This window comes from Pan paniscus, chromosome 4, assembly GCF_029289425.2.
Source record: "Pan paniscus chromosome 4, NHGRI_mPanPan1-v2.0_pri, whole genome shotgun sequence".
NCBI lineage: Eukaryota > Metazoa > Chordata > Mammalia > Primates > Hominidae > Pan > Pan paniscus.
In genome coordinates, this window is record NC_073253.2 from 94744854 (window position 1) to 94772489 (window position 27636).

Genomic DNA, 27636 nt, shown 5'->3' on the forward strand with positions numbered 1-27636 from the left:
GAGTTCAAGACCAGCCTGTCTAACATGGTGAAACTCCATCTCTACTAAAAATATAAAAACAAGCCAGGCATGGTGGCTCATGCCTGTAATCCCAGCTACTTCGGAGGCTGAGGCAGGAGAATCGCTTGAACCCGGGAGGTGGAGGCTGCAGTGAGCCAAGATTGCGCCACTGCACTCCATCCTGGGCGACAGAGCAAGACTCCATCTCAAAACAAAAAAATTAAAAAAACAAAAAAATAGTTTGTTTTAAAACATTCCAATTAATCCCAAGAAATGAGAAATTAACATATGGTAAGCCATTAACCAGGTACCAGTCCATTTTGTACTGTCTAGGTATGGTCGGCTAGCATTATGTTAGAAAGGGCCTTCCATGTTGCTACAATGAGCCAGCCTTTCTCTTTTTTTTTTTTTTTTTTTTTTTTTTTTTTTGAGACAGGCTCTGGCTCTGTTGCCCAGGCTGGAGTGCAGTGGCGAGATCTTGGCTCACTGCAACCTCTGCTTCCTGGGCTCAAGACATCCTCCCACCTCAGCCTCTCAAATAGCTGGGACTATATGGGTGTGCACCACCATGCCTGGATAATTTTTGTATTTTTTTGGTAGAGATGGGGTTTCACCATGTAGTCCAGGGTGGTCTCAAACTCCTGATCTCAAGTAATCCACCTGCCTCGTCTTCCCAAAGTGCTGGGATTACACGCATGAGCCACCGCGCCTGGCCCATAAGCCACTCTCTTTTCTGTTTTTGACCATATCTGATCTTTTGGCATATTGCTTTCTTATGGTATCATTTAACTCAGCGGTCCCCAATCTTTTTTGAACCAGTGCCTGGTTTTGTGGAAGACAATTTTTCCATGGACTAGGGGTAGCGTGGAGGTCGGGGTGGTGGGATGGTTTCCGGATGAAACTGTTCTATCTCAGATCATCAGGCATTAGATTCTAATATGGATTGTGCAACCTAGAGATCCCTCGCATGTGCATTTCACAATAGGGTTCATACTCCTACGAGAATTGAATGCCATTGTTGATCTGACAGGAGCCGGAGCTCAGGTGATAATGCTTGCTCACCCTCCCAACACCTGCTGTGCACCTGGTTCCTAACAGGCCATAGACTGATAGCAGTCCATGGCCTGGGCTTTGGGGACTCCTGACTTAACTTGTTTCTTTATCTCCTCTCCAATATTTCCTGTGGAATATCAAAGGCTTTATCAGAATTATATTGTATCACTTCAGATGGCATGTATTGTCTAGTTGTTTCACTGTTAGTGACTAGAAATTAAGGTAAATCCCTGGATTAAGGTAGTGACGTCTGATTCCTTCATTGTAAAGTTACTATTTTATACTTGAGATAGGCAAGAACTTCGTAGAGAGATAGTTTGGTACTATGTAACTATCCAGATACTCATCATTCTTTCACTTAATGAGCTTAGTGTCCATTGATGATTTCTTCCTGAATCGGTTATGTCACCGAGGGCTACAAATTGGTGATTTTCCTATTCTGTTATTTCATCTGCCTTTATTTCCTGGCATCTTCTTAAAGAAAAACTTTTCCATCGATGTTCATTGGGGATATTGGTCTAAAATTCTCTTTTTTTGTTGTGTCTCTGCCAAAATCCTCAATAAAATACTGGCAAACCGAATGCAGCAGCACATCAAAAAGTTTATCCACCATGATCAAGTGGGGTTCATCCCTGGGATGCAAGGCCGGCTCAACATACACAAATCAGTAAATGTAATCCAGCATATAAACAGAACCAAAGACAAAAACCACTTGATTATCTCAGTAGATGCAGAAAAGGCCTTTGACAAAATTCAACAGCGCTTCATGCTAAAAACTCTCAATAAATTAGGTATTGATGGGACATATCTCAAAATAATAAGAGCTATTTATGAGAAACCCACAGCCAATATCATACTGAATGGGCAATAACTGGAAGCATTCCCTTTGAAAACTGGCACAAGACAGGGATGCCCTCTCTCACCACTCCTATTCAACATAGTGTTGGAAGTTCTGGCCAGGGCAATCAGGCAGGAGAAAGAAATAGAGGGTATTCAATTAGAAAAAGAGGAATTCAAATTGTCCCTGTTTGCAGATGACATGATTGTATGTTTAGAAAACCCCATTGTCTCAGCCCCAAAACTCTTTAAGCTGATAAGCAACTTCAGCAAAGTCTCAGGATACAAAATCAATGTGCAAAAATCACAAGCATTCTTATACACCAATAACAGACAAACAGAGAGCCAAATCATGAGTGAACTCCCATTCACAGTTGCTACAAAGAGAATAAAATACCTAGGAATGCAACTTACAAGGGATGTGAAGGACCTCTTCAAGGAAAACTACAAACCACTGCTCAACGAAATGAAAAAGGACACAAAGAAATGGAAGGACATTCCATGCTCATGGATAGGAAGAATCAATATCATGAAAATGGCCATACTGCCCAAGGTAATTTATAGATTCAATGCCATCCCCATCAAGCTACCAATGACTTTCTTCACAGAATTGGAAAAAACTGCTTTAAAGTTCATATGGAACCAAAAAAGAGCCCACATCACCAAGACGATCCTAAGCCAAAAGAACAAAGCTGGAGGCATCATGCTACCTGACTTCAAACAATACTACAAGGCTACGGTAACCAAAACAGTATGGTACTGGTACCAAAACAGAGATATAGACCAATGGAACAGAACAGAGGCCTCAGAAATAATACCACACATCTACAACCATCTGATCTTTGACAAACCTGACAAAAACAAGAAATGGGGAAAGGATTCCCTATTTAATAAATGATGCTGGGAAAACTGGCTAGCCATATGTAGAAAGCTGAAACCAGATCCTTTTCTCATACCTTATACAAAAATTAATTCAAGAAGGATCAAAGATTTAAATGTTAGACCTAAAACCATAAAAACCCTAGAAGAAAACCTAAGCAATACCATTCAGGACATAGGCACGGGCGAGGACTTCATGTCTAAAACACCAAAAGCAATGGCAACAAAAGCCAAAATTGACAAATGGGATCTAATTAAACTGAAGAGCTTCTGCACAGCAAAAGAAACTATCATCAGAGTGAACAGGCAACCTACAGAATGGGAGGAAATTTTTGCAACCTACCCATCTGACAAAGGGCTAATATCCAAAACCTACAAAGAACTCAAACAAATTTACAAGAAAAAAAACCCCATGAAAAAGTGGGTGAAGGATATGAACAGACGCTTCTCAAAAGAAGACATTTGTGCAGCCAACAGACACATGAAAAAATGCTCATCATCACTGGCCATCAGAGAAATGCAAATCAAAACCACAATGAGATACCATCTCACACCAGTTAGAATGAAGATCATTAAAAAGTCAGGAAACAACAAGTGCTGGAGAGGATGTGGAGAAATAGGAACACTTTTACACTGTTGGTGGGACTGTAAACTACTTCAACCATTGTGGAAGTCAGTGTGGCGATTCTTCAAGGATCTAGAACTAGAAATACCATTTAATCCAGCCATCCCATTACTGGTTATATACCCAAAGGATTATAAATCATGCTGCTATAAAGACACATGCACACGTATGTTTATTGTGGCACTATTTGCAATAGCAAAGACTTGGAACCAACCCAAATGTCCATCAATGATAGACTGGATTAAGAAAATGTGGCACATATACAGCATGGAATACTATGCAGCCATAAGAAACGATGAGTTCACGTCGTTTGTAGGGACATGGATGAAACTGAAAACCATCATTCTCAGCAAACTATCGCAATGACAGAAAACCAAACACCGCATGTTCTCACTCATAGGTGGGAATTGAACAATGAGAACACATGGTCACAGGAAGTGGAACATGACACACCGGGGCCTGTCATGGGATGCGGGGAGGAGGGAGGGTTAGCATTAGGAGATATACCTAATGTAAATGATGAGTTAATGGGTGCAGCACACCAACATGGCACATGTATACATATGTAACAAACCTGCATGTTGTGCACATGTACCCTAGAACTTAAAGTATAATTAAAAAAGAAAAAAAGAAAAACTTTTCCTCATTAACTGATGTTATTTGGTTACCCTGAAATATAGTTACTACTGAAGAGGCAGGATAAAAGCTTAGTTATCTTTCTTTAATTGCCCATTTTTAGCTTAAGGGCTGGTGGTGATAAATGAGTTGTTTCTGTTATTGGTGATGGTTTCTTTTTCTTTTTTGAGTATCAGTCTTTACGATTTTTAAATTTTCATGTTTCAGTGAATTGCAGTCATTATTCTTTTTGATGTTTAAATTGTCCTAGATTTGTCTAGTAGGAGTCCTTGATTGCTGTATAATTTTGACATGACCTTATTAGTCTTTAAAACTTTCTTGGTTTCTGGCACAATATGATGTAGGCTTCCTGTTACATTCCTTTCCAAGTCCTGGAATCAGTACTTTGCCGAGTAGCCCGTCTTTCTTTTTGTGGGAATGGTATTTAGAGACCAAATCTGGTTGCTAGGCATGCTCATTGATATTGGGATGTCATTGCTTTTGACCTTTTGATGGAAAGAGGTAGAAAATATAGATGCGTATGTATTCATGCATATATGTGTCTATGTTTAAATTACAAGGTCACTTTGATATTTCTATTTCAATTTCAAAATATTTAGTAAACTTTTAAATTTCAGAATATTTTTAAACTTATAGATAAGCTACAAAGATAGTACAGAGTTTATGCATACACTTCACCCAGTTTTTCTTATGATTAACATCCTATGGTCCGTTTGTGACAATTAAGAAACTAACATTAGTCAGTTACTATTAATTAATCTCCAAACTTTATTTGGATTTCACTGTTTTTTTTTCACTAATGATTCCTCCAAGATACCACATTACCTTTGGTCCTTGTATTTGTTTTGTCCCTGACAGTTTCTCAGTCTTTCATTGTTTTTCATGGCCATGACAGTTTTGAGGGGTATTGGTCAGGTATTTTGTAGAATGTCTCTCAATTTGCTTTTGTCTGATGCTTTTCTCATGGTTAGATTGAGATTATGAGTCCTTGGGAAGAATATCACAGAGGTGAAGTGGCTTTCTTATTACATCATATCGGGGTACTTCTATCGTGTTTTTTTAGGTTCTTCATGGTAAAGTTACTTTTTCCTTTCCTTTCCATATGCCATTCTTTGGCTGCAAGCCACTGAGTACTGCTGAAACTAGAGGCAGTGGAAAAATTCGGCTCCACTTCCTGGAGTGAGTGGTATTTAAATAAACTTTTTGGTTTTCTTGTATATTTATTTTGTTGCTCAGCTTGTTTCAATTGTGGTGATTGGGAGCTCTTTTAGTTTGGTCTTTTGTCCCTTTGACATGCCTCCTTTCTTTCGTTTTTGGAAATACTTCCTTAATTTTTGATACTACAGGATGCTCCAGGCCGGGCGCAGTGGTTCACGCCTGTAATCCCAGCACTTTGGGAGGCCAAGGCGGGCAGATCACCTGAGGTCAGGAGTTCAACACCAGCCTGGCCAACATGATGAAACCCCGTCTGTACTAAAAATACAAAAATTAGCCGGGCATGTTGGTGGGTGCCTGTAATCCTGGTTACTTCAGAGGCTGAGGCAAGAGAATCGCTTGAACCCGGAAGGTGGAGGTTGCGGTGAGCTGAGATCGCGCCATTGCACTCCAGCCTGGGCAGCGAGTGAAATTCTGTCTCAAAAATAAATAAATAAACAAATAAATAAAATCAAATGCTCCAGGCTATAGATGCTTGTATTTTCCCTGCCCCAGTTCTAGAATCAGTTCTTTTCCCCAGGAAAAGTATATTAGCAAATAAGATCTAGGTTCTTTATTATTATTATTTTTACTATAGTTCTAAGTTCTGGGATACGTGTGCAGAATGTGCAGGTTTGTTACATAGGTTTACACGTGCCATGGTGGTTTGCTGTACCCATTAACGCATCATCTACATAGCTATTTCTCCTAATGCTGTCCCTCCCATAGCCCCCCACCCCTGACAGGCCCTGGTGTGTGATATTCCCCTCCTCGTGTCCATGTGTTCTCATTGTTCAACTCCCACTTATGAGTGAGAACATGTGGTGTTTGGTTTTCTGTTCTTGTGTTAGTTTGCTGAGAATGATGGTTTCCAGCTTCATCCATGTCCCTGCAAAGGATATGAACTCATCCTTTTTTATGGATGCATAGTATTCCATGGTTTATATGTGCCACATTTTCTTTATCCAGTCTATCATTGATGGGCATTTGGGTTGGTTCCAAGTCTTTGCTATTGTGAACAGTGCTGCAATAAACATATGTGTGCATGTGTCTTTATAGTAGAATGATTTATAATCCTTTCGGTATATACCCAGTAATGGGATTGCTGGGTCGAATGGTATTTCTGGCTCTAGAAGATCTAGGTTCTTAATATGCTCATTGCTCCTGGGATGTCACTGCTCTTAGGCTGACTCAGCTGACAAAGCTAGGAAATACATGCATATATATTATACTAACCTACGTATATAGCATATAGTATTTTGTATTTCTGTACATCCACGTTAACCTGAACACCAGTTCATACTGATGTTCTAATTCTAATCCAGTACTATGTTGATTTATTCTAACCTTCCTGCTTTTCCGTATCATCACTTTCCAATGGTGAGAAACCTAGCTTCCACTATCCATTTACTTACTTATTCAGCCTCAGTATACATGTAAAGCAATTTAAGAATTGTTCATTGTAACTGTGTTCCAATTTAAATTTAGCATTACAGAATTTTTCTTAATGTCTTTTAATTTGATATTCAAATTAAAAGATAAAAGTCATTTATAAGAAAACACTTATTGGTCAAGGGGTTGGCAAAGTTTTTTTATAAAGGGCCAGGTAGCATTTTAGGCTTTACAGGTCACAAATGGTCTTTGTTAAATTTATCTGTATGTGTATATATTTATGTGTGTGTGTGTGTGTGTGTCTGTGTCTATGTGTGTGTTTCTGTGAGTGTATACATTTTCTTTTTCTTTTTGTTTTTTTTTTTTTGAGATGGAGTTTCGCTCTTGTTGCCCAGGCTGGAGTGCAATGGCGCGATCTCGGCTCACGGCAACCTCTACCTCCTTGGTTGAAGCGATTCTCCTGCCTCAGCCTCCTGAGTAGCTGGGATTACAGGCATGTGCCACCACGCCTGGCTAATTTTGTATTTTTAATAGAGTCGGGGTGTCTCCATGTTGGTCAGGCTGGTCTCGAACTCCCCACCTCAGGTGATCTGCCCGTCTTGGCCTCCCAAAGTACTGGGATTACAGATGTGAGCCATTGCCCCTGGCCTACTTTTTTTAAGAAAAGACAGTAAAATCTGACTTGATGCCTTTGATTTGGTTAAGAAAGAAAATAAAATCGTTTTCTCGCTGTACTTTCTGTTTGATTGAGTATTCCAAGGGTCATCACCTGATGATTCCAGTAGTTTAAGAGTGCTGTCCAATATAACTTTCAGTGGTAGTGGAGATACTATGTATCTGTATCATCCAGTATGGTAGTCACTCATCACATGGGGTTACTGAATACTTGAAATGTGTTTAGTAATTCTAAGGAACTGAAATTTCTTAAAATCGAATTTTAATTAAAATGTAAATAACTACACGTGGCTAAGTAGCTGCTGTATTGGATAGTGCATATCTTGAGCCTCCCTTTAAGTGGCCAAATCCAGTACACACAGACTACCACGGTAGATAACAGGGTACCTCTAGACATAAAAATATGTGACTTAAGTTCAAAAACAGGAATACTACCACCAAAAACTCACTAAAGTTTAATGCAGATTTTTAAATGAAGAAAAAGTGAGGCCGGGTGCGGTGGCTCACGGCTGTAATCCCCGCACTTTGGGAGGCCGAGGCAGGCGGATCACGAGGTGAAGAGATTAAGACCATTCTGGCCAACATGGTGAAACCCCATCTCTACTAAAAATACAGTAATTAGCTGGGTGTGGTGACACCTGCCTGTTGTCCCAGCTACTAGGGAGGTTGAGGCAGGAGAATTGCTTGAACCTGCAAGGCAGAGGTTGCAGTGAGCTCAGATGGTGCCACTACACTCCAGCCTGGCAACAGAGTGAGACTCCATCTCAACAACAACAACAACAAGAACAACAAAAAAGACAAAAGAAAAAAAGTGAAACATATGTATTTTGATATTTATTTTCCCCTTCAATTTCATTCTCTTAATTTTGTTGGATCATTGTTCTAGTTTCTGATTGTAACACCCAATGTGTATGTTAATGATCACTGCTTGTGTTTTGCCAATTGCAAATTTGGTGGATGTACAGTAAATTCTCATTCAGCTGATACCTGTGGAATATGGGAGGGTCAAACTCTCATATGCCATTAGAAGCCTTTCTTTATTTTGACACTGATTTTTTTTTTTTTTTTTGAGATGGAGTCTGTCTCATGTTGCCCAGGCTGGAGTGCAATGGCATGATCTCGGCTCACTGCAACCTCCACCTTCCGGGTTCAAGTGATTCTCCTGTCTCAGCCTCCTGAGGAACTGGGATTACAGGTGCATGCCACCATGCCCGGCTAATTTTTGTATTTTTAGTATAGACGTGTTTTCACCATGTTGGCCAGGCTGGTCTTGAACTCTTGACCTCAGGTGATCTGCCTGCCTTGGCCTCCCAAAGTGCTGGGATTACAGGCGTGAGCCACCATGCCCCCGCCCGACATTGGTCTGTTAACCTTTTAAATTACGTTTTTCACCCAAGTGAGAATCCACACATGCCTATAACTGAGCTAAATTTCCCCACATCTTTTTGTCACTGATCTGTATTATTCCTATATTATCCACAAAGATAACTTGAGGGAGTTTGTTGACTGTCTTGAAGATGTGGAAACATAGTATGATGTTTTCAAACCATCTCCTCACCTGGAATAGCAAACATCAGAATTTGTTTGAGATCCAACAGGCAGCATCATGGTGAGTAAGTGGATATCAAAGAGGCAGTCACACTCAAAGAACGCCCCCGTAGCTATTCAGGAAGGGAGACAGAAGTCCAAGTCTAGGAGTGAAGCTGAGGTAAATAAAGTATTCTGGATTTTGGGCATCTCTGACGAATTTCTCCAGAAGAGCTCTTTGGTGCTGTAGTATTCTTAGCTTGTTTCTCACTCACCTAGCACACTTTAAAAAGACTGACGTTACGTGTTTTTTTCTTGGTCTACCAGTATGAAAATTGAATTTTAAAAAAAGCTTTTCTTTTGTTGTTAAGCACAGTTTATTATTTGATATACATTATTTACCTGAATATATTTTTCCTTCTTGCCGAGACCAGCTCTGTCAGGGAGACCCTAACCCAGTGGCGCTAGAGGAATTAAAGATGCACACACAGAAATATAGAGGTATGAAGTAGGAAATCAGGGGTCTCACAGCCTTCAGAGCTGAGAGCCCCGAACAGAGATTTACCCACATATTTATTAAGAGCAAGCCAGTCATTAGCATTGTTTCTGTAGATATTCGATTAACTAAAAGTATCCCTTATGGGAAACGAAGGGATGGGCCGAAATAAAGGGATGGGTTGGGCTTGTTATCTGCAGCAGGAGCATGTCCTTAAGGCACAGATCGCTGATGCTATTGTTTGTGGTTTAAGAATGCCTTTAAGCAGTTTTCCGCCCTGGGCGGGCCTGGTGTTCCTTGCCCTCATTCGGGTAAACCCACAACCTTCCAGCATGGGCATTATGGCCATCAGGAACATGTCACAGTGCTGCAGAGATTTGTTTATGGCCAGTTTTGGGGCCAGTTTATGGCCAGATTTTGGGGGGCCTGTTCCCAACACCTTCTCTTTGACATTTTCATGGTAAAATTATGTAAACTGTCTGTAATAGCCTTTTACTTAATTTCCTGGTTTTTGCTTCCCTCTGTAACTGTCATCAAGTTACATAATTTTAAAATTTTATCTTATTAAGATCCAGTGACCTTCTTTTGAGTCATGTCTCAGCTCAGATGTCAGCTCCTCAAAGAGACCTTTCCTCACCATACTGTCAAAAGTAGCTCCTCTCCCACCTCTCCACTACCACCCACTCTACCCATTACCCTGATTTATTTCTTTTGTAGCACTTATAACAATCAGAAATGATGTGTTTTTCACATTTGTTTACTTCTATTCCAGCACCTAAAACAGTGTTTGGGATATACTTGGAACTTATTATTCATTAAATAAGTCATACAATAATAGTGTTTCATATTTTTTTTCAGTAGTTTTCTGTTGAGAAATAGAGCAGAAGGCTATTTTCAGCAAGGTGTATCCACCTTTTGGAAAAGAAAGGAAGCATAAGGATTTCTTTTTCTGGAAGATCTGAAATTCTTGGCTTAAACCCTATCAGTTCAGGTCAAGTAAGGAACAGTTTTTGAAATCACTGGCTCTGCACTGTAAGTGACACCTTGAGCTACAGGCTTAAGGCTGATATGTTTAGCTCTTTTTAAAAAAATAAAAATATGTATTCTGAAGATAATTGAATAGTGAGTTTTAGTGCATCTTATGATTTCCATTCATTTTATATTAAAAGTGATTGCCACTGAGAAATTTCCATCTATTCACATGGTATTTGTAGTTCTTGCTATGTATGAACAGTTACTTGATTAAAGAGTTTCAGAGTTCAAATAAATAAAAAAAGAAAAAAACAGATACCTACTGTTTTGCATTTCTGAGTCGATCCTAGATTCTGAAATTTAAAAATTTCTGTTACTGGAAATCAGAATGGATGAGTCAATGCTGTAGTCATTGAGTGTTATACACTGTCTTCTCTGCTAATTTAGCTGAGCTTGTGCCATAACTATCAGTTTTAGTGGAATGAGGGGGAGATTACTGTCCTAGATTTTCACTGAAGTATTTTTCCTCCTCTTTCTTTTTTATAGCATATTAGTTGATGTAAAATTTAATTCTACAACTAAGTATAACTATAGACTTAATGTGCATAATGGAATGTGAGCATGGATTCTGACTCATGAAAATCTGAATTTGAATTATGTCTTGGCTTGTTCATTTGCTATATGGCTTTAGGCATGTCATTTAATCACTTTGACCCTTAGTTTCCTTGCCTGTAAAATAGAATTAATACTACCAGTTTTTTGGTGTTCTGATTGATGATTAAATGAAATAATGTATATATTATAAAGTGCATGGTACAGTGCCTGGCACCTAGTAAAGCATTCGGTAGATAATAACTCACCTAGTATTTATTTAATATGAAGGAATCTCAGTGCACAGATTCTTAAGTTGATATCTCTCATGTCTTTCAAGTATTACTTCCCATTTCTGAGTTTTTAGTATTGTAACATTGGATTTTACCTCTGAAAAATCAGACTACTGTTGAAGACTGTCACCTGTCCTGATTTCTTTCTTTCTTTCTTTCTTTTTTTTTTTTTGTGATAGAGTCTAGCTCTGTTGCCCAGGCTGGAGTGCAGTAGCACGATCTTGGTTCGCTGCAACCTCTGCCTCCCAGGTTCAAGCGATTCTCCTGCCTAAGCCTGCTGAGGAGCTGGGATTAAGGCACGCCACCATGCCCGGCTAATTTTTGTATTTTTAGTAGAGACGGGGTTTCACCATGTTGGCCAGGCTGGTCTTGAACTGACCTCAGGTGATCCTCCTGCCTTGGCCTCCCAAAGTGTTGAGATTACAGGTGTGAGCCATCGCACCTGACCCTGATTTGTTTTCTGGGAATATAGGCTATTTAGCTTTGGCTCTCTGTTATCTGTTCTCCATTTCCCTTTTTCTCTCTCTGGTCCAGTTCTCTTTATCCTTTTTTTTTTTTTTTTTTTTTTTTTTTTGCCACAATTTGTGAAAACTTCTTAAGCCAATTCACTTTACTAATTTTCTACTCTTTTAATGAACTTTTTAAAAGTCACATTTATTCAGGTATAATTTACATTTAGTAAAATTTATTCTTTTTACTTGTGCAGTTCTATGAATTTTGAGAAATGCATACAGTCATAGTCATACACTATGATTATCCTCCAAAGTTCCCTTTAGCCCCTTTGCAGTCAGTCCCTCCTTCTGACCCCCGGGTAACCACTGATCTGATTTTGCCTCTATCAGTAGTTTTGTTCCCTTTTATAGCTGTGTAGTACTCTTTTGTATGACTATATTACATACAGTTTGTTTATCTCTTTACCAGTTGATAGACATTTGGCTTATTTCCAGTTTTTAGGTACAAGGAATAAAGCTTCTATAAATACTCCGTACTGTAGAGGTCATTTTTATAGACAGGTGTTTTTATTTCCCTGGGTCAATACCTAAGTGTGAATTGCTTTGTCAGATGATATGTGAGTATTAACTTTATAGGAAACTGCCCGACTTTTTAAAAATGCCGTATCAGTTTGCTTTCTTAGCGGCAATGTGTAAGAGTTGTAGTTACTTCATATCCTTACCTACGCTTGGTATTGTCAATATGTTAAATTTTAGCCATTCAGTTGGGTATGTAGTGATATGTTATTGGGTTTTAATTTGAATTTCCCTGATGATTAGTGATATTGAGCTTATATGTCTTCTTTGATGAAGCAACTGTTCAAAAACTTTTGCCCATTTTAAAAACTGGGTTCTTTTCTTGGATTGGTTGATAAAGTTCTTTATAAGATATGTGTGTCACAGATATTCCAGTCTGTTGCTTAGATAGAAAGAGTTCCATAAATATTTTTTAAAAAGAAAAAGTAGTTTCCAAAAAAATTCCACTTTTGTAATATATAATTTATGTATATGTGTTTTTTAGTTACTAGGGAAAGTTTGAGAGGTTATGTCCTAGAAATGGAAGTGTATTATGTGGGGGTATTGGAGAACTTTCATTTTATATTTTTATATGACATAACAAAACAGCATGAATTACTTTTACAATTTAAAAAGATATTTTACACTTCAGAAAACAAAGGACATCAAAAACAAAATTAAAAGACAAATTATAAACAAAACATTGTAACACAGATGGAAAGCAATGGGCTACTATCCATAATACAGTTTCTGTAAATAAAGAAAGGGATATTTGAAAACTAAAACTAGCCAAAGGAAATGAATTAATAGGTAACAGCAGAAGAAATACAAATAGTCAATAAACAAAGATATTCAGCTTCATTAATAAAGAAGGAAAAATTAAAGTGCCAGTGAGGTACTATGTATTACCTGTAAGATTGGCAAAAGTGAAGAGAACATATACTATCCAATGTGAGAAGGCTAAGGTGGGGGTGTAAATGACCAGACTTTTTTTTCCGCATAACAATCTGATGATGTCTTTCTTTTTTTTTTTTTTGAGACAGAATCTTGCTCTGTCGCCTCGGCTGGAGTGCGGTGGCGCAATCTTGGCTCACTACAACCTCCACCTCCTGGGTTCAAGCGATTCTCATGCCTCAACCTCCCAAGTAGCTGGGAATTCAGGCATGCACCACCATGCCTGGCTAATATTTGGATTTTTAGTAGAGATAGGGTTTCACCATGTTGGCCAGGCTGGTCTCCAACTCCTGACCTCAAGTGATCCACCCGCCTTGGCCTCCCAAAGTGCTGGGATTACAGGTGTGAGCCACCGCACCCAGCCAGTATATCTTATTCTTATGTAAACTGTAAACTATGATGGCAAGATTTGGAGAAACAAATACTATCAGGCATGGTGGGAGTGTAAATTGGCACTGTCTCATAGATGGCAATTTGGCATTCTCTTCCAAATTACAAATGCATATACCCTCTGAACAAGTAATCCACTTTTAGGAATTCCTCTGACAGATATATCCACATATGTGGAAATGGTCAGGAACAAGTTTATTTATTATAGCATTATATGTAATGATGACACGTTTTCTTGAATTTTTTTTCAGCACAAAATAACAGTCTGATAATATGTTCTTTTTCCTTTAAAAAAATTCCACAGCTATATTCTTTGTCTTTTCTATCTTAGAACAGTACAGAGTGTGACCAGTGGCTGAACTGTAGTCCATGGCTTGTTTTTGTACGACACTTGAACTAAGAATGATTTTTTACAGTTTTAAAGGGTTGTGAAACAAACCCCAGAATAATGAAGAAGAATATGATACAGAGATCATATATGGCTTGCAAAGCCTCAAATATTTATCTGATCCTTCACATAAAGTTTGCTGACCCTACTGTAAAAGCTCTTCACAACCGCTTATTATTTTGCTCTTCTTATTTACGCTCTCTGCCTGGTGAGATACAGGCTGAAAAGATTCTTCTTGTATCTCCTTACCTTCTTAACCTCACTGCTTGTGGCCAGTGGAATGTGTCTGTGATCTTAGGAAGTTTGAGGGAGCTGGGGCTGAGAGTAATCCTTATATGTGTGTTGGGGAGTTTCTCCTCTATGTGATGGATGCTATAGTTTTGTTGTTGTAAACTGTGCAACAGAGTGAGACGGAGTCTCACTCTGTTGCCCAGGCTGGAGTGCAGTGGCGCCATCTCCGCTCACTGCAAGCTCTGCCTCCTGGGTTCACGCCATTCTCCTGCCTCAGCCACCCGACGAGCTGGGACTACAGGTGCCCGCCACCACACCTGGCTAATTTTTTGTATTTTTAGTAGAGACGGGGTTTCACGGTGTTAGCCAGGATGGTCTTGATCTTCTGACCTCATGATCTGCCCGCCTCAGCCTCCCAAAGTGCTGGGATTACAGGCATGAGCCACTGCTCCCGGCCTGTATGCTGTAGTTTTAGGAAAGATAGTAGGTTTTTGACTATATGTCTTTGTTTTATTAACCCTATATTATCTCTTCCACATTGTTTTTTGTGCCTGCTGCCTAATTTTTGTGACAACTGCTTCCGTAAGGGCATCCTTGCTGCTTTGAGAATGAACCGCCCATGGACTTCATGGTTTCTGGGTAGTTTCATATGAGGCTGTTGCACTCTTTCTGGGTGGTGCTTTCCTAATCATTCTGATCTTTTCCTACTAGAAATTTCTGGATAATTTCCAGTTTTCAGTAGTCCTTTCATTTATCCTGATTTTATATTTTTCTAGGTTATTTCTTTTGGCATTTGGAGTAGGGAAGTCTGATGAAGTCCTCAGCTCTTTTTCCTTAGACGTCTTCTATATTTCCTATTTCCAAATTCTTAAGGATTCCTTATTTCTATTCTTTTTTTGCACCCTCTGCAGAATCAACCTTATATTGACAAAATATATTTTTACATTTTTGGGTGACATTTACAAGTCCTTAATTAATTAATTAATTAACTAATTTTTTGAGATGGAGTCTCACTCATTCACCCAGGCTGTAGTGCGGTGGCGTGATCTTGGCTCACTGCAAGCTCCACCTCCCGGATTCATGCCATTGTCCTGGCTCAGCCTCCCGAGTAGCTGGGACTACAGGCGCCTGCCATGACGCCTGGCTAATTTTTTGTATTTTCAGTAGAGACGGGGTTTCACCGTGTTAGCCAGGATGGTCTCGATCTCCTGACCTCGTGATCCGCCCGCCTCGGCCTCCCAAAGTGTTAGGATTACAGGCGTGAGCCACCACGCCCGGCCCAAGTCCTTAATTTGTAAGTCTTGAGTATTTTGGTTAGCAATAATTAAGACATGTGCTAAACATATACTAACTTGTAGTGCATTTGAAATAACATTGCATTTGGCTACCAAGATTTTATACCCCTCAAATAATCTTAGCATTGGAAATAAAGTAGTAATAATAATAATTACTTGTTTCAGTTACTGTACTAGGTGTCTTTATGTATATTATTTTTAATCCTCACCCAATTTTATAAAAAGTATTATTTCTCATGTTTTTTTCAGTGGAGGAAACCAGGACTCAGCAAAGTTATATTAACTAGTACATGAACTCTGTGGGTTCAGGAGCATCTCTGTATAGTGCTGCCATCTAGTCTTGTCTCCTCATTTTCCATGAAATAAGGAGACTGAGGCCGGGCGTGGTGGCTCATGCCTGTAATCCCAGCACTTTGGGAGGCCAAGGTGGGCGGAACAGGAGGTCAGGAGTTTGAGACCAGCCTGACCAACATGGCGAAACCCCGTCTCTACTAAAAATACAAAAATTAGCCCAGCGTGGTGGCGTGCGCCTGTAATCCCAGCTACTTAGGAGGCTGAAGCAGGAGAATTGCTTGAACCCAGGAGGTGGTGGTTGCAGTGAGCTGAGATCGTGCCACTGCACTCCAGCCTGGGTGACAGAGCGAGACTCTGTATCGAAAAAAAAAAAAAAAAAAAAGAGACTGAGTCTAGTGAAGCCAGTGGACTTGCTCATCATCACGCAGCTAGTTAGCAGCAGAATGAGGACTTGGATCCCTGAACTCCTGACTCACATTCCGGTGCACTTTTCACTACAGCAGGACACCTTGACTCCTGAGCCCCAAGTGACAGCCCCAGACAGCTGTGTTTATCTGTCTTGCATGTCCCAGCTTGTTTTGCTAGCTGAGCAAAAACTACTTAAAAGGATCCTCAATCTTCACCTTCCCACTCCCTTCCACTTCTACTCATATACTCCCACTTGCCCCATGAATGACTTCATAGAAACAATTGTGCAGAGTCACTAAGCCTTCCTCTGGTGTCAGAGTTACTCCCTGAGAGAGCATTCACTTCCTCATGACTCTGGTTTACTGGTTAGATTGGCTTTCCCTCTCTTCTCTTTGATCGGAATCTTCGTTGTTTAGGCAGGAATTTGAGGAGCAGATGTTATGCCCCTTGAACAGGCCCTTTAATTCTCCTTAGTACTGTGTCTAATGACTCTTAATCCTGTCCTTTTAACTCTGTGGCTAGCAGATTTCGGAGTGAAGTGAGACAGAAATGATGAGCTTGATGCTGAACATTTCATTTTAATGTTGGCAAAGTAGTCTACAGAGAGTACATGACAAACAGTGAGACAGAGGGAAAATGTTAAAAGTGTTCCTATATAGCAGAAAAACAATGTGAACATTAGTGTGGGATCACTGAAATTTTGGGTTTCCCGTCAAATGTAGATAGAACAGTTTGGTTGATTAGTTTGCCAGAGAAATGGAGCCATTGACTGTTTCTACTTTGTCTTCTTAAACTTTTATATTTTTTAGATTTTCATTTCCCTTTTAAAATAAAAATAAATCATCAGAAGAAACAAAGTGATCTCTTATTTTTCCTGGTTACTGGAGAAAATTACACTTCCCCCAAATGGGAGTAGCATTAACAAGCATATATCCTGTGAGCTGATTCCTTCCATTCTTTAGAGACTTTGGTTTAGCGCTCTGAACTTTCTGATTATCAGATCTTATGTGTTTGCTAATATATAAAATAACAAATTAGACATAATGCCCTATAATTGTCTCAGTTTGATTAATTGCCTGAAATTTGATCTATCAGTCAGTGTTTGATTAGAATAGAGAAATCACATGTAATTTGAACAAGGAAAGATTAATACGAAGAACTGCTAGCTATAACAGGGTTTTGGAGCAATGAGGATTGGCTAGTAAAAAGTAAAGAGAACTCTAAGCGATATAAGAATAACAGATAAAAGGAGCATCAACCCCTGGGGTTGAGATAGAACATCCAGGGCCTCTGGGATTAAGATCCAGACCCTGTTTGAGGGGGCATGGCTATGGCTCACTGAAGGAAGAGAAGTTGCTGTGGTAGAAATCTGTCTCATCAGAATCACTCTGCTATAATACTGCCTTGTGGAGGTACTGGTGGAAGATACTTGGTGCTGCTGACTGCTGTGCACTTCAGGAGCCTGACAATGGAGCAAACTGCATGGGTTCTGGATCTGGACACTGGAGAAGCTGTGTTGCAGTACAGAAGCCTGCCAAGAGGAGCACACAAGACTCTTGGAAAGAAGAGGAAAATCTCCTCTTACAATGTCAATCTAACATCATGCCAACTAGCAAAGGAAAAATGTTTAAAGGGTCCAAGTTCATTTCTGCAGAGCAGACAGGAAAGGATGAATTCGGAGCTGAGAGACAATAAGTGGACAACTGGCACATTTGGTCAAACTTGTAATTTTATATCTTAGATGGACAAATTTAAACCCAGGTCCATAGGTGTTTTCCTTACAAGCTTACATTTAAATTTGCGATCCTGGTCAGAATTTTGCTAAGGACTTCATTCTTTCCTAGTGTTTCAGGAAGGATACCATGGGGCCAGAGCCACTTTTCTTTATTGTAAGGTCCTGGGCTGTGGCCCCTTTTGCTTTTCTGGGCTCCTTTCTCATGGGCATCTGTTTTGGGAGCTTCATTTCCTCATCTGCTTTGACACTTTAATCTTGGACGTTGTAGTGAAATGCTTCACATTGTCACACATTCTAATCTCAGAGACCACTCCAAATCTTTTTGAATTTTCTTGGCCATTGGAATTAGTACTCTGGAATCAGTACATTAAGAATGGTTTTTTAAAAACTATGAGCTAGAATTTCAACATTTTAGAAGAAATGGGCAGTATAAATTTGGAGAAGCAGTTTCTAGCCAGTAGTAGCTGTGCAGAAAAACAGTTTTATTGATAAGTATCTGATTTGGATTTAGGAACCAGCTAGGATGAAAAATTCAATTGAGGTCTGGCCAGTTAGACATAAATTTTATTTTTCCTTTATATTCTGTGTCCAAAAGACAAATTGTCATGAGTTATTTTTTTTTTCTGAAGTATCCGTTTATTTCTCAGCTTTGGAATTAGAGGTGTAGAAAATAAACGGGACTCAACAGCCTAAGATTTTGTTTAAAAAGATGTTCTTATTTATTTATATTAAAAAAATTTCTAAACTATTTTTTTGCAAGAAACTGTATGTCAGCATTTTCATTTTTGATAGATAAATTTTATATTTGGGATTTTGATTATGAAGTTGTTTCTGCACCAGAATTCCTTATGGATTTTTGTAATAATCTGTATTTAGTGTGTTTAATTATTTGCTTTCCATTTATATTTATTTTGGGATTTCTTTTTTTAAGAGAATGGCACCTGTGACAGCATACTGTTAATATTACCCTTGTATCGTACTTTACCATGCCATCTCTGAAGAATATTACAGACCATTTTGGAGCATGGTGAATAACAAATTTTTACCTTAGGAGTTCACTTGAATAGTCGTTTTTATATTTGTGACTGCAAGTCACTTTTAGGGGCTGTACTTCCTTAGTACTGGTAGCATTATTATCCAATGGACTTTTATAGCTTTCATTAGGTTTTCTTTTGTTTTTGTTCTTTAAAGAAAATTTTACTTATCTCAGTATTTCATTTTTCATCTATATTATGAGGCAGTAAGAGTCTTCTGTTTTTCCAAAGTGGAGACTGCTTTATATTTATTTCATATTGTCTACAGCTGTAGTGTTCAATACATTAGCCACTAGCCACATGGGGTTATTTAAATAAGATGAAATAAAAATTGGCCGGGCATGGTGGCTCACGCCTGTAATCCCAGCACTTTGGGAGGCTGAGGCGGGCAGATCATGAGGTCAGGAGATTGAGACCATCCTTAATAAGACGGTGAAACCCCATCTCTATTAAAAATACAAAAAATTAGCTGGGCGTGGTGGCGGGCACCTGCAGTCCCAGCTACTCAGGAGGCTGAGGCAGGAGAATGGCTTGAGCCTGGGAGGCAGAGTTTGCAGTGAGCCGAGATGGCGCCACTGCACTCCAGCCTGGGGGACAGAGCGAGACTCCATCTCAAAAAAAAAAAAAAAAAAAAATTAAAAATTAAGTTCTTTAGTTGCACTAGCCATATTTCAAATACTTGATGGATACATGTGGCTAGTGGCTAACATAATGGATAGCACAGATATAAAACATTTCCTCATCATATAAAGTTCTATTGGATAGTGCTGGTCTGTAGCTTACTTATAGGATGGTATCTTAGTCTGCTTCAGCTGCTAAAACAGAATACCATAAATTAGGTAGCTTAATCAGTAGATATTTTGACCAGGCATGGTGGCTTATGCCTGTATTCCTAACACTTTGCGAGGCCGAGGCAGGTGGATAACTTGAGCTCAGGAGTTTGAGACTAGCCTGGGCAGCATGGCAAAACCTTGTCTCTACAAAAATTAGCTGGGCATGGTGGTGCACGCCTGTAGTCTGAGCTACTTGGGAGGCTGAGGTGGGAGAATTGCTTGAACCTGGGAGGTGGAGGTTGCAGTGAGCCATGATCGCACCACTGTACTCCAGCCTGGATGACAGAATGAGACTCTGTCTCAAAAAAAAAAAAAAAAAAAAAGAAGAGATATTTCTCACAGTTCTGGAGGCTGGAAGTGCAAGATCAAAGTGTTGGCAAATTACGTTTCCTAAAGAGGGCCTGCTTCCTAGATTGGAAATGGCCATCTTCTCTCAGTATCCTCACATGGTAGGGAGAAAAGCAGCTCTAGTGTCTCTTCTTATAAAGGAAGTAATGCCACCATAGGGGCTCTATTCTCATGACCTCATCTAAACCTAATTCTCTCCTAAAGGCCACGCCTCCCAATATCCTCACCTTGGGGGTTAGGGCTTTATCATATGAATTTTTTTTTTTTTTTTTTTTGAGACAGAGTCTCGCTCTGTCTGTCACCCAGGCTGGAGTGCAGTGGCACAATCTCCGCTCTCTACAAGCTCCGCCTCCTGGGTTCACGCCATTCTCCTGCGTCAGCCTCCTCAGTAGCTGGGACTAAGGCGCCCGCCACTGCGCCCGGCTAATTTTTTGTATTTTTAGTAGAGACGGGGTTTTACCATGTTAGCCAGGATGATCTCGATCTCTTGACGTGGTGATCCACCCGCCTCGGCCTCCCAAAGTGCTGGGATTGCAGGCATGAGCCACCGCGCCCGGCCTATCATATGAATTTTGAGGGAACACAAACATGCAGTCTGTAGCAGATGGTAATAGGCTGATATATTGCACTTGTTGATGTAAATCTGATAGGTTTCCTTATCTCCAAGGACAGCTTTTAAAATATTTAACAATACCAATAATTTTTCAGGTTCTGTGAGAATTTTGTAATTTAGAAGTTGCAAACTTAAAATAATCTATAATCTATTTTGTCCTAACAATTACAAATATATTTTTTATTTCAGATTATATGTATTCCTACCAAATGGAGATAATTACAGCTTTAAAAATTTTTATTTTTTCATTTTATTTCACATATTGACATTAAATTTTTATTGACACATACTTGTACATATATATGGGGTACAATGTGATGTTTTAATACATGTACTCAATGTGTAATGATCAAATCAGGGTAATTTGCATAATGATTTTTCTGTAGGGAGAAAATTCAAAATCTACTCTTCTGGCTATTTTCAAATATATAATAGGTTATTGTTAACTATACTCATCCTACTATGCAATAGGACACCAGAACTTATTCCTGGGTTCTACATCTGTTTATTAAGCCAACCAAGGATCGGAAATATTGGGAAAAAAATTGCGTCTGTACTGAACATGTACAGACTTTTTTCTTGTCCTTATTCCTTACACAATATAGTACAATAACTATTTGCATGACATTTACATTGAATATTATGAGTGATCTAGAGTTGATATGAAGTATATGGGAGGATGTGCAAAGGTGATGTGCAAATAGTATGTCATTTTATATCAGGGACTTGAGTATCCTTTGTTATCCTCAGGAGATCCTGAAACTAGTCCCCCATGGATACTGGGGGCTGACTGTATAGTCCTATCCTCACGGAACTTTCATTCTAATGAGGGAAGACTGACTATAAACAAAATATATATAATAGGTGGTGGTAAGTACCGTGGAGAAGTAACAAATGGGGCAAAGTGAGTTATACAGCTCCATTCTTAGAAACGTTGGAGTACTTTTCTTAGTTTATACTCGTGGTGGTTTCCTTTTGTCTCCTTTATTACATGGGACTCTGACATGTGCCCATAGCTAGGGTGGCAGTAGGATCTACCCGATAGTAGGGTGGCAGTAGGATCTACCGAAAAAGCATCCTGCTGATACAGGACCAAAGCATCCTGTTGTTCTCCAGCCTATAAAAAGAGCTAATGGTCTTGCTTCTCTTAACTGTGGCCTCCTACACTGTGTTTTGGACGATTGGTGATGTCTTGGATATTCTGTTTCTTTGGAACTTTGAATATACAACACTTTACTAGGGAATTAGCAATGGAAGCAGAGCAAAGATGTACAGAGGAAACAATGCATAACTCTGATGGAATTGAAGTCATGAGGCAGCAGAAAGCTGAAATAGGCAGAGTGGGAGGGTTAGAGGGAATTTAATTGGGAGTAACAGAAGTAATAGTTAACGGAGCCAGAATGCTTGAGTCATATAATTGCAAAGCAGAGTTGGGAGCAACAGATGCTAAAGAGTAGTTGCTGTAGTTCCTCTCTGGGTGGTAGGAGCAGTTGTCATATTACTATATAGCTACTGAATGAAGAAGAGTTCTTAGTGAGGTCTGGGTGAACAGCTCTTCTTAGTATTCTGTGTGACCCCATTTGACCTTTTAACAAATCTCTAAGTCAATAAATAGCCCCTAAGGTACACTAAATTTTTCTCTGCTATTTTTTTGCTTGAGAGAGCTATAAGTGTAATAGACTTATATTTCTGAAGATTTTAGTGCTTGCCAATATTTGGTAATATTTATGTTTCCTATATTTGTAATGAACATTCTTCTTCTGGTATATTTTTTGTAAATTATTGTTTCATGCATAAAAGTTCACCTTTTATTGTATAAAATTCACGCAGATTAATTTATACACATTGACAATGGGTAAATAGAAATTTTCAGATTATTAAAAGCTGAAGGATGCCCAAGTAAGCAAAAAACAAAAAACAAAACAAAAAAAAACCAACAAACATAAAGCCAAACCCCTCAAACAATTTCGAACACAAAACATTCTTCTCATGCCGGCATTCATTCTCATGCCGGCATCCATGCTTGCAGCTGTGAAGGGGGCAGGAATCAGCGAGGTGACCTGGGCTGAGTCCCGGGAGTGGCAAGAGGTGGCAGGAAGGGGATCTGAGGAGGAGAACAGGGGTCCTGGTGGTCTGTGCTTCTTCCCAGACACGGGAGCTGTAGAGGGGACCTCTGCAGCAGATGCTAGGGGCCCACTAGGCCCAGGCAGTCTTGGGACTTGGGTCTGTCCTGCTGTGCATCCATAGTGGGTGCTTTAGAAACGGCAGACCCACCAGAAGCCCCTGTTGCAAGTGAGGACAAAGTGTGGGAAGGCCGTGAGGGTCTGCAGTGCGAGATGGCCTTGTCCTCAACCTGCAGTGCACTGTTGATGCGGGGCCTAGAGGCCTGGGATCTGGGGGAGCCACCCCTGGGGGCGAGTGTCTGCCCTGGTGCTGTATCTGCCGCCTTTTCACACCCTGAGTGACCCGAAGAGACAGCCTGAGGTCCGTCCTCACTCACTGTGTTTGAGGAACTGAGGGCCAGCTGGCAGTGGGATGAGGCTGGCCCCCTCCTCTGCTTTAGCCCCGGCAAGTCTCCCGTGGAGCTGTGGGAGCTGGAGATGGCATTTCATTTGGTGCACGAGCTCGCCCAGGAGGTCTGGGATGTCTGGTTATATCTGATTTCTGAGCTCTGGGCATGGAGGTCTGTCTGCAGAGGCCCGGGCCTGGGCAGAAAGGGAGAGAGGCCTCCATTGTCCCGCAGGGGCCGAAATGCAGACCATGCATCCCCGGTGACCTCGGGGACTGTTCTCTGATCATCAGGATTTTCTTGGACTCTGGGGTCCTCGTCCTGCTCAGGCATCCCTGCCCCGCTCTCCTGCCCTGCTGGCCCCCTCCTCCACTTTAGCCCCAGCAAGCCTCCCACGGAGCTGTAGGAGCTGGAGATGGCATTTTGGTTGGTGCACGAGCTCGTCCAGGTGATCTGGGATGTCTGGTTATATCTGATGTCTGACCTTTGGGCATGGAGGTATGTCTGCAGAGGCCCGGGCCTGGGCACAAAGGGAGAGAGGACTCCATTGTCCCGCAGGGGCCGAAATGCAGACCGTGCATCCCTGGTGACCTCGGGGACCCTTCTCTGATCATCAGGATTCTCTTGGACTCTAGGGTCCTTGTCCTGCTCAGGCATCCCTGCCCCGCTCTCCTTTAGGGCCCTCAACACTATCTTCCCTGGACACAAGTCTGGGGACAGCTGGGTGTTGTGGACCCCAAAGGAGTGACTACCTGCTCCTGGGCCCCACAGAGTCCTTGTGCTCAGTGTAGTGGCTGTGCTGGAGGATGCCCTGGAACTCGGAGCACACAGCACTGGCTTGCTATGGTACCTGTGCAGTGAAATTGAAGGCAGAATCACCAGGATCGAACCACAGGTCTTGCAGGATCACGGAAAACCTTCTTGGAGTTGTCTTGACACCACTGATGTCGAGTGTCCGGGTGCTTGTAGGATGGCCTGCCACTCAGTCCAGGGGCAGGAGCAACGGGGAGATCCCACAAGCAAAGTGAACTGGGGGATGGGCTGAAGGGGCTCCAGGCAACTGAGCCCTACTCGCGGGTCCTCAGCCTTGGCCCAAACAGGAATGAGGGGCACAGAGTGCCCGGGTAACTGCTCCTGGGAGCAGTGGGGAACCGTCCGATGCTTGAACTCTTGAGAGCTGGGCTCTGAGCGTCCTCGTCCAGCTGCCAACTCGGCCAAAGGCTAAGCCAGCAGACTCTTCTGTTGCCGGGCAACACGCCTTCTAAACCTGAGGGAGTGGGCACGTGAGCACATAATGGCACCAGTGACAGAGTGACCATAATGGATTAATAAGCACAGCCAGGTACCCGCACAAGGCACTTGCTGGCAATGGCAGGAGGCGGACGTGGGGTGTCGTGCAATAGGTACTGGAGGGAGAGACGCGGGCACAAAGGTCGCGGGAGGAGCAGGTGCCCACAGTGGCTGCAGATCTGCCCGTGGATCACTGAAGATTCCTGCTCTCCTGCTGAGGTGGAGACTGCAGTGAGCTGAGATCGCACCATTGCACTCCAGCCTGGGCAACAAGTGCAAAACTCAGTCTCCAGATAAAAAAAAGAAAAAGAAAAAAAAGAGGCCGGGTGTGGTGGCTTATGCCTATAATGCTAGCACTTTGGGAGGTCGGGGTGGACGGATCACGAGATCAGGAGTTGGAGACCAGCCTGGCCAACATAGTGAAACCCCGTCTCTAGTAAAAATACAAAATTTAGTCAGACATGGTGGGCAGGAGAGAGCATGTGCAGGGAAACTCCCATTGATAAAACCATCAGATCTCATGAGACTTATTCACTACCATGAGAACAGCATGGGGGAAACTGCCTCCATGATTCAATTATCTCCACCTGGAGCCAAACCATATAATTCTTCCCCGGCCCCTCCCAAATCTCATGTCCTCACATTTCAAAAGCAATCATGCCTTCCCCAAAGTCCCCCAAACTCTTCTTTCAGCATTAACTCAAAATTCCATAGTCCAAAGTCTCATCTGAGACAAGGCAAGTCCCTTCCACCTATGAGCCTGTAAAATCAAAAGCAAGTTATTTTCTAGATACACAGGGATACAGGCATTGAGTAAATACACTCGTTTCAAATGGGAGAAATTGGCCAAAGCGAAAGAGCTACAGGCCCCATGCAAGTCCAAAACCCAGCAGGCAAATCTTAAAGCTCCAAAATGACCTCCTTTGACTCCATGTATCACATCTAGGTGATGCAAGAAGTGGGTTCCCAGGGTCTTGGGCAGCCCCACCCCTGTGGCTTTGCAGGGTACAGCCCCCCTTCTGGCTGCATTGAGTGTCTGCAGCTTTTCCAGGCACACAGTGCAAGCTGTGAGTGGATCTACCATTCTGGGGTCTGGAGGATGGTGGCCCTTTTTTCATACCCCCACTATGTAAAATCAATTATTGCATCCGCCTTTAGTATTAGCCTCCTCCCCACAACAATATTCATATGCCTAGACCAAGAAGTTATTATCTCAAACTGACACTGAGCAACAACCCAAACAATACAACTCTCGCTAAGCTTTAAACTAGACTATTTCTCCATAATATTAATCCTTGTAGCACTATTCGTCACATGATCCATCATAGAATTCTCACGATGGTATATAAGCTCAGACCCAAACATTAATCAATTTTTCAAGTATCTGCTTATTTTCCTAATCACCATACTAATCCTAGTTACAGCTAACAACCTATTCCAACTCTTCATTGGCTGAGAGGGCGTAGGGATTATATCCTTCTTACTCATTAGCTGGTGGTATACTTGAACAGATGCCAACACAGCAGCCGTCCAAGCAATCCTATACAACCGTATTGGTGACATCGGCTTCATCCTAGCCCTAGCATGATTTTTCCTACACTCCAACTCATGAGAACCACAACAAATATTCCTCTTAAGTGCTAACCCCAACCTTATCCCACTACTAGGTTTCCTCCTAGCAGCAGCAGGAAAATCAGCTCAACTAGGCCTTTACCCCTGACTCCCCTCAGCCATGGAAGGCCCTACCCCTGTCTCAGCCCTACTCCACTCAAGCACCATAGTTGTAGCTGGGGTCTTTCTACTCATCCGCTTCCACCCCCAGCAGAAAATAGCCCGCCAACCCAAACCCTCACACTATGTTTAGGCGCTATAACTACCCTACTCGCAGCAGTCTGCGCCCTCACACAAAATGATATCAAAAAAATCACGGCCTTCTCTACTTCAAGCCAATTGGGACTCATAATAGTCACAATCGGCATCAACCAGCCATACCTAGCATTCCTACACATCTGTACCCACGCCTTCTTCAAAGCCATGCTATTTATATGCTCCGGATCCATTATCCATAACCTCAACAATGAACAAGACATTCGAAAAATAGGAGGACTACTCAAAACTATACCCCTCACTTCAACCTCCCTCACCATTGGCAGCCTAGCACTTGCAGGAATACCCTTTCTCACAGGTTTCTACTCCAAAGACCTCATCATCGAAACCGCAAACATATCATACACCAACGCCTGAGCCCTATCTATTACTCTCATCACCACCTCCCTGACAAGCGCCTACAGCACTCGAATAATTCTTCTCACCCTAACAGGCCAACCTCGCTTCCCAACCCTTAACAATATCAACGAAAACTGCCCCACCCTATTAAACCCCATTAAACGCCTAACAATCGGAAGTCTTTTCGCAGGATTTCTCATCACCAACAGCATTTTCCCCGCATCCACTCCCCAAATAACAATCCCACTTTACCTAAAACTCACAGCCCTAGGCATCACCTCCCTAGGACTCCTTACAGCCCTAGACCTCAACTACCTAACCAACAAACTCAAAATAAAAACCCCACTATATACATTTTACTTTTCTAATATACTCGGATTCTACCCCAGTATTACTCATCACACAATCCCTTACCTAAGCCTTCTTGCAAGCCAAAATTTACCCCTACTTCTTCTAGACCTAACTTGACTAGAGAAACTGTTACCTAAAACAATTTCACAATACCAAATCTCCGCCTCCATCACCACCTCAACTCAAAAAGGCATAATCAAACTTTATTTCCTCTCTTTTTTCTTCCCACTCCTCCTAACCCTTCTTCTAATCACATAAGCTATTACCCCGAGCAATCTCAATTACAATATATACACCAACAAATAACGTTCAACCAGTAACTACCACCAATCAACTCCCATAATCATACAAAGCCCCAGCACCAATAGGATCTTCCTGGATCAACCCTGGCCCCTCTCCTTCATAAATCATTCAACTTCCCACACTATTAAAATTTACCACAATCACCACCCCATCATACTCTTTCACCCATAACACTAACTCTACCTCCATCGCTAACCCCACTAATACACTTACCAAGACCTCAATCCCTGACCCCCATGCCTCAGGGTACTCCTCAA

General features: G+C 41.3%; 2 pseudogenes; one reads left to right on the forward strand and one right to left on the reverse strand.

The window, feature by feature from the left end:
* Window positions 1–1091: 1091 nt before the first annotated feature.
* LOC100991507 (putative POM121-like protein 1-like) lies at window positions 1092–25507 on the reverse strand (annotated as a pseudogene).
* On the forward strand, window positions 24792–27334 carry LOC117980333 (NADH-ubiquinone oxidoreductase chain 5-like; annotated as a pseudogene).
* Window positions 27335–27636: the final 302 nt, after the last annotated feature.